Source organism: Garra rufa, chromosome 7 (genome assembly GCF_049309525.1).
Source record: "Garra rufa chromosome 7, GarRuf1.0, whole genome shotgun sequence".
Classification (NCBI taxonomy): domain Eukaryota; kingdom Metazoa; phylum Chordata; class Actinopteri; order Cypriniformes; family Cyprinidae; genus Garra; species Garra rufa.
The window spans coordinates 22,521,583-22,535,209 of NC_133367.1; the positions used below are offsets into that span (position 1 = coordinate 22,521,583).

General features: G+C 33.2%; 1 protein-coding gene across 2 annotated transcripts in view; it reads left to right on the forward strand.

The window, feature by feature from the left end:
- The first annotated feature begins 2,749 nt into the window (after window positions 1-2,749).
- Window positions 2,750-13,627, forward strand: part of sh3bp4a (SH3-domain binding protein 4a) — a 48,219-nt gene continuing 37,341 nt past the window's right edge. Inside the window, exon 1 of one of the 2 annotated variants that reach the window (XM_073843993.1) lies at window positions 2,750-2,845. The gene's annotated coding sequence lies outside the window, so the exon portion shown is untranslated. The remainder of the gene's footprint in view (window positions 2,846-13,627) is intronic. The other variant, XM_073843992.1, reaches the window with a different exon arrangement.

Below are 13,627 nucleotides of genomic sequence, written 5' to 3' on the forward strand. Positions count from 1 at the left end.
TGTCTAATGATTTTATTTCATTCATTTGCCGCCTTTATGCCAGAAAAGGCTGGGGTTTTTGGTCCTCGCTATTTGAAAGCATATCATGTGGCTTTTCGTATGTTTTTCATCTCTTTCTCTCTCCGTTTCAATGCATTTTTCTCTCCCTCTCTCACAAAACAGACAACAAGCCCTCACCACCCCCGGAGAACACGGGGCATGATGCTCGCGGTGAAGAAGAGGAGTCTCTTTGTTGCAGTCTCAAAGATAGCAGCGGCTCTCGCTCCCTCCCTGAGACTGCTATCAAATTATTCCACCGGCCCCTTGAGCGTCACCCCACAGACCCCCACGCATTTTTTGGAAGGTTTTGTAGCTTTCTAAAACTTCAAACTCCTTGCTGAAAGCTTTTTTTCCTTGGTGGGTTTTTTATCTTGTGCATACACGCATAAATATTAATCGATAGACACTGTAAATAGATGGTTTATGTTTTATAACTAAACTCAGAAAGATGCTTCAGCTGCCAGATTGTGTAACACATCCACCAGTAGGGGCTAAATGGCATAACACTTCAATTTCTTAAGAGTATCCCGTAAGAGTTTGTAAATATTTGTGCGAGGCTTTGGGTCTCACATTCAGCTATTTTTAGCCGTCCATAGCTCATTTTGCTGTTATTTTAAGGTATTATCTTAATTATGAACACACTAGTTTGGAATGCAAACAGTTTTACTGTTAACTGCACGTTGCTATTCTTTTACTTATTTCCCTATATAGCAGTTATGAAACCAGAAGTCTCGCCCATAGGCTTACTTCCACATTGAAGAGAAAGGTGGATATTCACCGTATTTTGCCAAACGGAAGTTATTTTCTTTAAATGTGACTGAGTCCGGTAAAGCGAAGAAATTCAGGTAATTTACCATAGAAATATAATGTTTTTTAACGTTTATGACTGTTAACACCAGCTGTGGTCAGATTAAAACTTTCCATGCTTGTTTAGAACCACCTGTCGCGTGTGCTCAGCGGGATTTGTGAAGTTTTGAGCTTTCCTTTTGGCTTTATAGGATTTTTGGTAAATTTAGAGGCCCCTTTTCCAAATGACCCCGTTATAGCTTCCCAAAGGGTAAACAAATTTGTACGACCTACAACAATTCTGTGAAATTTGTCTCGGTTTAGGGGTGGGGTTAGGGGTAGGTCATTTGTACGAATTCATACGAATGACGGCAAACTCATAAGATACGTACAATTTATCAAAAATCATACGAACTGTCATGAGATCGGGTTGGAATGCTGGTTTCTGCTTGTGATTGTACGTCAAAGACTCACACAGAAGAGAACAAATAGTTGAATAAAATCGTTTTTGGTTTCTTTGGGCACAACAAGTATTCTTGTAGCTTCGCAACATTACGGTTGAACCACTGATGCCACATGGACTATTTTAAAAATGACCTTACTACCTTTCTGGGCCTTGAATGTGGTAGTTGCATTGCTGTCTATGCAGGGTCAGAAAGCTCTTGCTTGTTTCCGTGCTTGTTTATAGCCACCTGTCGCATGTGCTCAGCAGGATTTGTGATTTGTGTTTTCAGCTTTCCTTTTGGCTTCATAGGATTTTGCGTAAATTTGGACCGGCCCCTATTCCAAATGACCCTGTTATAGCTTTCCAATGGTTTTTGATAACTATTTGCCTGGACCTAACTATTGACCTAGGAAAACCTGGGACTAGTTCGCAAAAGTAGTTTTTTTTATGTCTTCTCAATCATTTAACAAACAGCTGTGGTTTTAGAGACAAAGTTGTCAGGAACGATTTTCTTACTACCTTTCTGGATCTTGAACACTCTCGGATTTCATCAAAAATATCTTAATTTGTGTTGCGAAGATGAACAAAGGTCTTACAGGTTTGCAACAACATGAGGGGGAGTAATTAATGACATACTTTTCATTTTTGGGTGAAAAAATCGTTGTTTTTCTTTTCTTTGGGCACAAAAAGTAATCGCAACATTACGGTTGAACCACTGATGTCACATGGACTATTTTAAAAATGACCTTACTACCTTTCTGGGCCTTGAATGTGGTAGTTGCATAGCTGTCTATGCAGGGTCAGAAAGCTCTCGGAATTCATCAAAAATAATTTGTATTGTAAAGATGAACAAAGGTATTATGGGTTGTGAACGACATGAAGGTGAGTAATTAATGACAGAATTTTCATTTTTGGGTGAACTATCCCTTTAAGATGCTTCGCCTTTTCTGATCCTCTACCTCTTTTTTTTTAAATATTTTAAATATTAAAGCCTTTGAATCATGTCTATATCATTAAACACCTTGGCATTGTTACTGTATGCCCCACAAAATAAATATAACTTTAATTTCGAAATTGAAACGTTTATCATTGAACAGATTAGATTATGTACTTTTAAATAAATTCAAAGACCCCAAACCCACTAAAACGAGTCATTTAAGATGTTTTATATTTAATATTGCATTCTACCGGAATTGATACTACATCATATTTTCAGTTTGTTCTTAGGAGTTCAAGTATGAAAGTGATGGAAAGCTTGATGTAGGGGATAGAATGAATATCATCCGCATCATCATTCAGTGAAATTAATAATTGATCAGGCAAACTCTAGACGCCAGGGGAAAAGTGATTTTCCTTGAGGGCCCGCGGTGACAGATGGCGAACCACCGGATTCCAGTCTCCGCCCCGCCGTGCCACAGTCCCCGCCCCTCTACGTGACATCACCGGCGCTCGAGCCCCGCCCAGATGCGATGAGAGACGCGTCTGCCCAAGAGCCACAAAGGAGCACAAAGTGAAGTGACCAACTCAACACTACAACTGCGCGCTGCTTGGGATAAGCATAACAGGAATGCAGAGGTGAGTTTATACCATCGTTGCGCTTTTGTGCCTGTTAATCCTCTTGGCTGCTTTTGAAATGATTCGGATTATATTTCGAAACCTCCGAAATGTTTGTGTTACTCTCTCAGCGCTCAGGGTTTTGTTGAACATGCGTTTCTTGTAACATTTCAGATGCTTTTACAAACGTGAAGTTGGACATCTTTCAGGTGTATACAGTTTTTAAATGCATAAACTTAAATGAGCAGACTATTAAGGCAACATCAATTATAGGCTATATACATGCATAAAAATGGTAAAATGTTTGTAGAACTAAAATAATCTTAAATTATTGATTGAATGAGCTATATGTGTGTGTATATATGTATAGTGAATTTTTGTAAAGAAGTGTGAATTATTTCACTTGTGAACCATTATTTATTCCTGTAATACTTCATAAAATATCTGCTTTTTTATATTTAGATTGATTTCTTCAATCATGTGTCTTTTAATTTTACAAAAACCATTGTAAATCTACACTTATATGCCTAAATACTATAATTACTGCACTACAGTACATTTAGCAAGAGAATACTGTTTATTCTACTTCAAAATGTCGTTTAATTCTAAATGTTGTACAAATTCTTGTACTTTTTTGTTAAATTTACTAGCGATTTCTGAGTGAAAACTGTTTCTACACCATTTATTTTATATGTAGTATGAATTTGATTACAATAGCTAATTTTAAGTAACTAAACTACCGAAATTAGGGTAACCATGGTACAGTTTCATTGAGAACGTCTTGTTCTCGCTTGACAGTTGGTTATTTGTTGCCGTGGTTATCAGTGTTTGATAGTCACGACCACCCCGGTGGTCATTTCTAATGGTTAGGACATCCTATACATTCCCCCTCCCTCTCCCTCCTGGCTCCCATTCCCAGCCGTCTATCCCCTCTCGTTTTCCTCCCTCCCCTTCCCGCATTCCTTTCAGACTTTGAATGGAACAGGACTGACCTGTGGCATAACTCAGCCTCGTTTTTCGACAAGACCTCAGCTTCCCCCTCTTATATTAACAATTTATTTTCAAGTTACGAGGTGTATTAAATATTCATGGCTCGCAGAACAAATGGCTGCTGCTACTTTAGATCGGTATGGTTGTGTTTGTGTGTGCATGTGTGTAACTTCTATTCATAAGCTTGTTTGTAGTGAAACTAATGGAGTCAGGAAACATCTCAAAATTTTGAAAAGTTAAGTTAGAACAGCTCCAGATATTGTCGATACCCACGCGCTCTTTACAAGATGCTAGTGCAGTAACGTTCTTACAGTGGAGTGAAAGCTTTGCTACAATATGTCAAGTATAGCCTTGAGATGTGTTAACATGAGAATAGTGTGTTTATAACATCTAACTAACCTTATACAGTATGTGCTAATTTATAACCATGTCAGTAAAACTGATAGCTTTTGTATGATACAAACAAGGATGGAACTTGACGTAACTACTCACAAAGCATTGTTTATTTTCAAACTCCACCCACAGGAATAATGTTGCTATTTCAAAACAAGAGGTTCATCAAGTTATGTTTAGAAAACATCATCTAGTTATGTTTGGAAAATACTTCACAGCTTGACATTTTTGCTATTAAGTGTTTAAAATGCCTCACACCGTAGACTTGTTCTTAGTGCGTTATTGTAAACGTAATGTAAACATGTAATTCATCTCATTTAAAAATCAACACTAAAAATAATACTAAAACTAAAAATATATATCATGGAACTAAAATGAATGTCACACATTCTGTTCCAACGTTGTTTAGAAAAAGAAAATACACACCGTCCCAAATCGTCCATCTGAAATGGACAACGAAAAGGCGATAACTGTAACGTAACCTTTAGCATTACATGCTAACTTAATTACCACTGAAAAGGAGGAAAAATTGTAAATCCACACAAAATAAATAATAATAAACTCAACACACATAGTCCAAAATCACCATGTAGAAATGTATTTGACTGTAGACTGTAGTGATAAATTTAAAAGATAACATTTAATGTAACCTTAAGCATAGCATGTTAATATCAAAACAAAAGCAAAACAAAAAAATATAACATAACGGATAATAAATAATGTCACACATTTTGTCTTGTGTTGTTCAGAAAAAGAAAACAGTGCGATAAATTATGCCCTTTAACGCAACCTTTGGCACACCAATTTAATTACCACCAAAGATACCAAAAGTGAAGAATAAATAGGGCTGCACGATTAATCGCACAATGTTGTGAGGCGCGTTTAGTCAATGAAGCCGGTACTTTGATTAGTAGTAAATCTCCATCACGTGCGTTCAGCTGGAGCGGCAATTAATACACAGAGACGTAAATCACTGACAAGCTACGCCAAATGGCGCTCAAAATCGCATTTGATTTTGAGCGCGATTTGGCGTAGCTTGTCAGTGATTTACCGGCTTCATTGACTAAAGGCGCCTCACAACATTGTGCGATTAATCGTGCAGCCCTAAGAATAAATATGTCTCACATTGACTAAAGTATGTTAATGTAACCTTTAGTACAGCAGGCTAATACTAGCAAAAATATAACATAACTAAAATAAATAATGTCACTTGTTCTGTCTTGTGTTGTTCAGAAAGAGAAAACAGTGTGCATTGTCCAAAATTGTCCATCTGAAATGGACGATAAAGAGCAATAAATTAAATGAAAACCTTTAACGCATGCTAATTTAAGAATCCCCACTACAAATTTTAAAAGTAAAGGAAAAATATATACACAAACTGTACTAACTGTGCGAAAAAGTTCCACAGGTATGTTTTCGTCATCAGAACAAGTAGGAATCACCACTAAAATGTTAAAAAGTAATACGTAAGTAAAACTAAAATGACAACATGTCTCAATTGCTGTCTTGTGAGACACATTGTCCAAAATTGTCCAAATCGTCCAAGTGCCAAAGTACTTTAACGTTATTTTTAGCACAGCACGCTAATACCAAAACTAAAACAAAAAAACATGACACAAATAATGTAACATGTTCTGTCTCATGTTGTTCAGAAAGCGTAAACACTGCAATGTGCATTGTCCAAAGTTGTCCATCTGAAATGACAACCTTTAATGCAAATGTATTAATCGGCACTAAAAATGTTAAAAGTAATGAAAAAATATATATAAACAAACCACAATAAAATAACTAACATGACAACATGTCTCGTGAGACATGTTGTCCAAAATTGTCCAAATCGTAAAAGTACCAAAGTACTTTAACCGTATTTTTAGCACAGCACACTAATACCAAAACTAAAAAACAAAACATGACAAAAATGCCACATGTTCTGTCTTGTGTTGTTCAGAAAGAGAAAATGGTACAATACGCATTGTCCAAAGTTGTCCATCCGAAGTAGACAATGAAAAAGCGATAAATTAAAGTACAACCTTTAACGCAAATTTATTAATCGCCACTAAAAATTTTAAAAGTAATGAAAAAATATATATAAACAAACCATAAACCACAATAAAATAACTAACATGACAAAATGTCTCAGATGCTGTCTTGTGAGACATGTTGTCCAAAATTGTCCAAATCGTAAAAGTACCAAAGTACTTTAACATATTTTTTTTCGTGTTTTTTTCATGTCACCACAATTTTGACTTGAAATGTCCGTTGCGACATAAAAACGATCACAAGTGCTCTCTGTTTTACCGCCTCTAGTGTTCATTTCTGTTGGAAACGGATATGTACTTATTGGTAAGTATTTCACGTCTTGAGAAAAAGTTCCCACAGGTATGTTTTCATCATGAGATCAGGTAGGAATCACAGCTAAAATAGTTAAAAGCAATATCTCTGATGCTGTCTCGTGAACCACGTTGTCTCAAATTGTCCAAATCGTAAAAGTACCAAAGTGAATAAAATAAACTACTACAGCATGCTTTCCATACTGCTGAGCTTGTATCTAAACCCAAGCAGTGCTTTTACAGAAGTGCCCATGAGCAAAAAAATCACTCTTTCTATTATTGCTGTCGTGTCCACTGTACATAAATCCATGTTAGTCCAGCTTAGAACAGCAGTGTTAAAATCCCCCTGCAGTCAGATGGCAGCAGACTGTAAAAAAAAAAGAAAAAAAAAAAAGGCCAGGGCATAAAATGGCAGATCGTTTTACGAGGATTTAATGTTTGAGAGTTGGCCATCAGGAGAGATTACACTGTAAGTAAATTGTGGCTTTCACAGCGTTTATCCTGAGGCAAGCAGGCCTGATGTAGTTCAAGTCGCATCCAAATGGCCTTTCCATTGCCGTGGCTCTTCCAATATGAATGACTGTTATAGACGGTTTGCGTTATGATACTATATTTAAAGAAAGCCGCTAGTTTCAGTTCAGCTAAGGGTAAGTATTACTCAGAAGAACCTAGAATTATACACTCTCTTTAGCTTTTTCGGTGCGTCGGGATGAGGGAGTGTATTGTTGATGGTATCAGTGGCTGTCTTGAGCTGGGATCAGGACCAAGACCTGGGCGGTTTGTTTTCAGGACTCAAACATGAGACCGTCTGGGGCTCGAATTTAAGCCTGTTGTCTAACCCTCTGATTCCTGATGATTCATCAGCCGCACATGTGTTTATATATAAACTAGCCACCTTAGTTTATTTTAGTTCAAGTTGAAGCATGAAATGAGATGCGAATTGCTTGGGGGGTTTTGTGGCTAAAGTCAAATTTAATCAATTACATTTATCGCAAAAAAAAAAAAAAAATAAATATTTATTTTCAAGACAAACACATTTTCCACTGAAATTCCCACTATAATTTGGGGTAAAATATTTAAAATCTTAGGTTTTCAGGTTAAATTGTGATTTTTAAATTGTAGAATATGTGCTGATTAATAAATTCAAAATTACAACAATGAGGTTATTTATAAACACACACACACACACACACACACACACACACACACACACACACACATATATATATATATATATATATATATATATATATAATTTTTGAATATTAATTTACGTTAAATTGTGAGTTTTTAATAGTAAAATATGTATTGCCTTTAGTTTATGCTGACTAAAAATTAGAAATTACAATAATGAGGTATATAAAATTGAAAAGTTCTTTGCGTTTGAAACTTATAATTTATGCTTTTCTTATTGTGTTTTTGTGGCTATTATGTGCTTTAATTTAATATCACAGACAATTTGCATCTGCATGACATTTACTTGATATAAAATAAGTAAATATCTAAATAATATTAATATATATAAATAATATTAATGTTTAAAAAAATGCTGAATTATTTATTTTATTGTTTTATTTGGTAGGTATAAATAAAACAATTATTTAATATTGCTATATTATTAATATTATTATTATTGATAATAATTGTAAATAATTATAATTATTAAGTATGTAAATAATAATATTAGAAATGATTTAATAATGAATAATTTATAATATTATAATGTTATTAAATATTAATATAAAAAATACAAAATATAAAATAAATCATGTGACGTATTTATATTAATTTATTTTATCATTTATTATAATTATTTTAAGAGTTATATTAATTTGCTGAAAAATAGTAATTAAGTAAAACAATTCATATTTTATTATAATTAATAATAATGTTATTTTTTTATAATTTATATTAATAAATATTAATCTTAAGTATATTAAAACAAATAATTTAGCAATAAGTAATTTGTAATATTTTGTTATAATAATAATTTTAAATAATGTTATATTTAATAATTTATATTAAATATTATTTTACAAAATTACAAATATAAACTAAATCATATCTAAGATATTTATATTTATTTAATATAATGTAGTAATTTCATTATATAGTAATTATAGTATATTTACTATAAATATTACTTATAATTTAGTAAAAATCTATATATTTTATTATAATTTATATTTAATTTATTTTAGTTGTTTTATGTAAATTATGCTATAATACAAATAATTTAGTAACAATAATCCATCATATTTTATTATAATTAATAATAATTTAAAATAACGGTATTTATTTAATAATTTATATTATTAAATATTAATACAAAATGTAAAATAAATCATATCTATAGTATTTATATTTAATATAATTATTTTGTTATAAATAATATGTAATATAATTAAATAATTGTAAATATTACATATCTAATAAATATATGCAATATGATTAAATAAGTCTGAACTTCTTACAATGTAAAAGTTATGAATGCTACTACATTTAATGTAATATAATATAATACATAAAATACAAAAAACAACCACCATTGAGAATAAAAGGGTTACAAAAAGCATTCTAGCATTCTAATATATATATATATATATATATATATAGATTAATGTATATTATTTTAAAGGTTATTATATTAACATTTTTGGAAAACATGCATAAGTCATGATAATTGTGCAAAAACAATGCAAAAACTAAAATGGCTCATTTTCTTTAGTAAAAATGTAAATATTAATATGTGACTTAAGTAGCAAGGGTATATTTGCAGCAATAGCCAAAAATACATTGTATAGGTCAAAATTATACCAAAAATCATTAGAATATTAAGTAAAGATAAAGATATGACAAAATATATTTTGTAATATGCATTGCTAAGAACTTCATCTGAACAACTTTAAAGGCAATTTTCTCAATATTTAGTTCTTTTGCACCTTTAGATTCCAGATTTTTTAAATATGTATTTTAGTGAGATATTCTGTTGTTTTTTTTTGTTTGTTACATGTAAAATAGGAGCATAGTCACCGCTGATTCTCCTCAATCGCTGATTCTGCTGACTGACATGTGCTTGCCATCTGTAGTTTGTCTTCGTTCTATAGTGTTTCTGCTTCCTGTATTTGGCCCAGAGGAAGCTCAGGGTTATGAGTGAGATTCTTGTGCTGTTTATGTTCTATCAGCTGAGGAATGATATTAAATTCCAGTCTGTGGCAGCCGATTTCCAGCTGCAGGGCTTGAGATACTCCGAACAGCAGGAGGAGGAGACGAGAGGGACGCGAGCTACTCATCAGCAAAGCATTTCCTCTCTTTCTTTTTCTGTTTTCCTCTCTCACTGTTTCTCCTTTACTCTCTCAGCTTCTCCAGAGCACTTCCTGTCATAGTCTGGCCACTTCCCGTTGCTGTAAACAGAGCCGCCGTCCAGGCGAATGCCTGACCCTTCCCAAATGGCAAATTTTATTTAGTACTTTTCATTTTTTGTAGGTTTGTGTTCGGTCAGTGTAGTTTCCGGACAGTTCTTGAAAGATTTGCCCTTAAACTTTAGTTCCTTCACACTTTTGTAAGGAGAAAGATTAGTTAATGAAAGCTTTTGCGTTTGCTGACCCTTCCCAAATGGCAAATTTTATTCAGTACTTTTAATTTCTTGTAGGTTTGTGTTCAGTCAGTTGAATTTCAGGACAGTTTTTGAAAGATTTGCCCTTAAACTTTAGTTCCTTCACACTTTTGTAAGAAGAAAGATTAGTTAATGAAAGCTTTTCTTTTGCTGACCCTTCCCAAATGGCACATTTTATTCAGTACTTTTAATTTCTTGTAGGTTTGTGTTCGGTCAGTTGAATTTCAGGACGGTTTTTGAAAGATTTGCTTTTAAACGATAGTTTCCATTACACTTTTGTAAGGAGAAAGATTAGGTAATGAAAGATTTTGCTGACCCTTCCAAAATGGCAAATTTTATTCAGTACTTTCAATTTCTTGTAGGTTTGTGTTCGGTCAGTTGAATTTCAGGACGGTTTTTGAAAGATTTGCTTTTAAACGATAGTTTCCATTACACTTTTGTAAGGAGAAAGATTAGGTAATGAAAGATTTTGCTGACCCTTCCCAAATGGCAAATTTTATTCAGTACTTTTAATTTCTTGAAATTTGTGTTCGGTCAGTTGAATTTCAGGACAGTTTTTGAAAGATTTGCCCTTAAACTTTAGTTCCTTCACACTTTTGTAAGGAGAAAGATTAGTTAATGAAAGCTTTTGCGTTTGCTGACCCTTCCCAAATGGCAAATTTTATTCAGTACTTTTAATTTCTTGTAGGTTTGTGTTCAGTCAGTTGAATTTCAGGACAGTTTTTGAAAGATTTGCCCTTAAACTTTAGTTCCTTCACACTTTTGTAAGAAGAAAGATTAGTTAATGAAAGCTTTTCTTTTGCTGACCCTTCCCAAATGGCACATTTTATTCAGTACTTTTAATTTCTTGTAGGTTTGTGTTCGGTCAGTTGAATTTCAGGACGGTTTTTGAAAGATTTGCTTTTAAACGATAGTTTCCATTACACTTTTGTAAGGAGAAAGATTAGGTAATGAAAGATTTTGCTGACCCTTCCAAAATGGCAAATTTTATTCAGTACTTTCAATTTCTTGTAGGTTTGTGTTCGGTCAGTTGAATTTCAGGACGGTTTTTGAAAGATTTGCTTTTAAACGATAGTTTCCATTACACTTTTGTAAGGAGAAAGATTAGGTAATGAAAGATTTTGCTGACCCTTCCCAAATGGCAAATTTTATTCAGTACTTTTAATTTCTTGAAATTTGTGTTCGGTCAGTTGAATTTCAGGACAGTTTTTGAAAGATTTGCCCTTAAACTTTAGTTCCTTCACACTTTTGTAAGGAGAAAGATTAGTTAATGAAAGCTTTTGCGTTTGCTGACCCTTCCCAAATGGCAAATTTTATTCAGTACTTTTAATTTCTTGTAGGTTTGTGTTCAGTCAGTTGAATTTCAGGACAGTTTTTGAAAGATTTGCCCTTAAACTTTAGTTCCTTCACACTTTTGTAAGAAGAAAGATAAGTCAATGAAAGCTTTTGCTGACCCTTCCCAAATGGCAAATTTTATTCAGTACTTTCAATTTCTTGTAGGTTTGTGTTCGGTCAGTTGAATTTCAGGACAGTTTTTGAAAGATTTTCCTTTAAACTTTAGTTTCCATTACACTTGTAAGAAGAAAGATAAGTCAATGAAAGCTTTTGCTTTTGCTGACCCTTCCCAAATGGCACATTTTATTCAGTACTTTTAATTTATTGTAGGTTTGCGTTCGGTCAGTTGAATTTCAGGACAGTTTTTGAAATATTTTCCTTTAAACTTTAGTTCCTTCACACTTTTGTAAGGAGAAAGATTAGTTAATGAAAGCTTTTGCTGACCCTTCTCAAATGGCAAATTTTATTCAGTACTTTTAATTTCTTGTAGGTTTGTGTTCAGTCAGTTGAATTTCAGGACAGTTTTTGAAAGATTTGCTTTTAAACGATAGTTTCCATTACACTTTTGTAAGGAGAAAGATTAGGTAATGAATGATTTTGCTGACCCTTCCAAAATGGCAAATTTTATTCAGTACTTTTAATTTCTTGTAGGTTTGTGTTCGGTCAGTTGAATTTCAGGACAGTTTTTGAAATATTTGCCCTTAAACTTTAGTTCCTTCACACTTTTGTAAGAAGAAAGATAAGTCAATGAAAGCTTTTGCTTTTGCTGACCCTTCCCAAATGGCAAATTTTATTCAGTACTTTTAATTTATTGTAGGTTTGCGTTCGGTCAGTTGAATTTCAGGACAGTTTTTGAAATATTTTCCTTTAAACTTTAGTTCCTTCACACTTTTGTAAGGAGAAAGATTAGTTAATGAAAGCTTTTGCTGACCCTTCTCAAATGGCAAATTTTATTCAGTACTTTTAATTTCTTGTAGGTTTGTGTTCGGTCAGTTGAATTTCAGGACAGTTTTTGAAATATTTGCCCTTAAACTTTAGTTCCTTCACACTTTTGTAAGAAGAAAGATAAGTCAATGAAAACTTTTGCTTTTGCTGACCCTTCCTAAATGGCAAATTTTATTCAGGACTTTCAATTTTTGTAGGTTTGTGTTCGGTCAGTTGAATTTTAGGACAGTTTTTGAAAGATTTACCTTTAAACTTTAGTTTCCATTATACTTGTAAGAAGAAAGATAAGTTAATGAAAGCTTTTGCTTTTGCTGACCCTTCCCAAATGGCAAATTTTATTCAGTACTTTTAATTTCTTGTAGGTTTGTGTTCAGTCAGTTGAATTTCAGGACAGTTTTTGAAAGATTTGCCTTTAAACTTTAGTTCCTTCACACTTTTGTAAGGAGAAAGATTAGTTAATGAAAGCTTTTGCTGACCCTTCCCAAATGGCAAATTTTATTCAGTACTTTTAACTTCTTGTAGGTTTGTGTTCAGTCAGTTGAATTTCAGGACAGTTTTTGAAAGATTTGCCATTTAAACTTTAGTTCCTTCACACTTTTGTAAGGAGAAAGATTAGTTAACGAAACTTTTGCTTTTGCTGACCCTTCCCAAATGGCAATTTTTATGCAGTACTTTTTATTTCTTGTAGGTTTGTGTTTGGTCAGTTGAATTTTAGGACAGTTTTTGAAAGATTTGCCCTTAAACTTTAGTTCCTTCACACTTTTGTAAGGAAAAATATTAGTTAATGAAAGCTTTTGCTGTTGAATGAATGTCTGAGCAGAACAAGTACGTGTTTAAGTCTCATTTAATGAAGTGTTTCATAGATAAAAAGTCACACCAAACCAACTCTGAAAGTCTGAGAAGAAGAGAAGAATTCCTCTGAGTGCTCAACTAAGTCGATTTCAAAAGATTATCATTTAATCGACAAATCTAGTCATTATCCTTTACACTTCCATTTGTTTTCTAGCCAGAAGGGATGACGTATTGCTGTCTGAGAGAGACTTTGTGACTAAAATGCAGAGGAATCGTACAACACATGCATCTGAGATCCAGGCTCTCTGATATCTAAGACGTCGAATCTGATTGGTTGTCGCTGTTTTGGAATTTAGCCAATCGGGCGTTTGGGTTAGTGACTGAGAGATTGAATTGTCAATT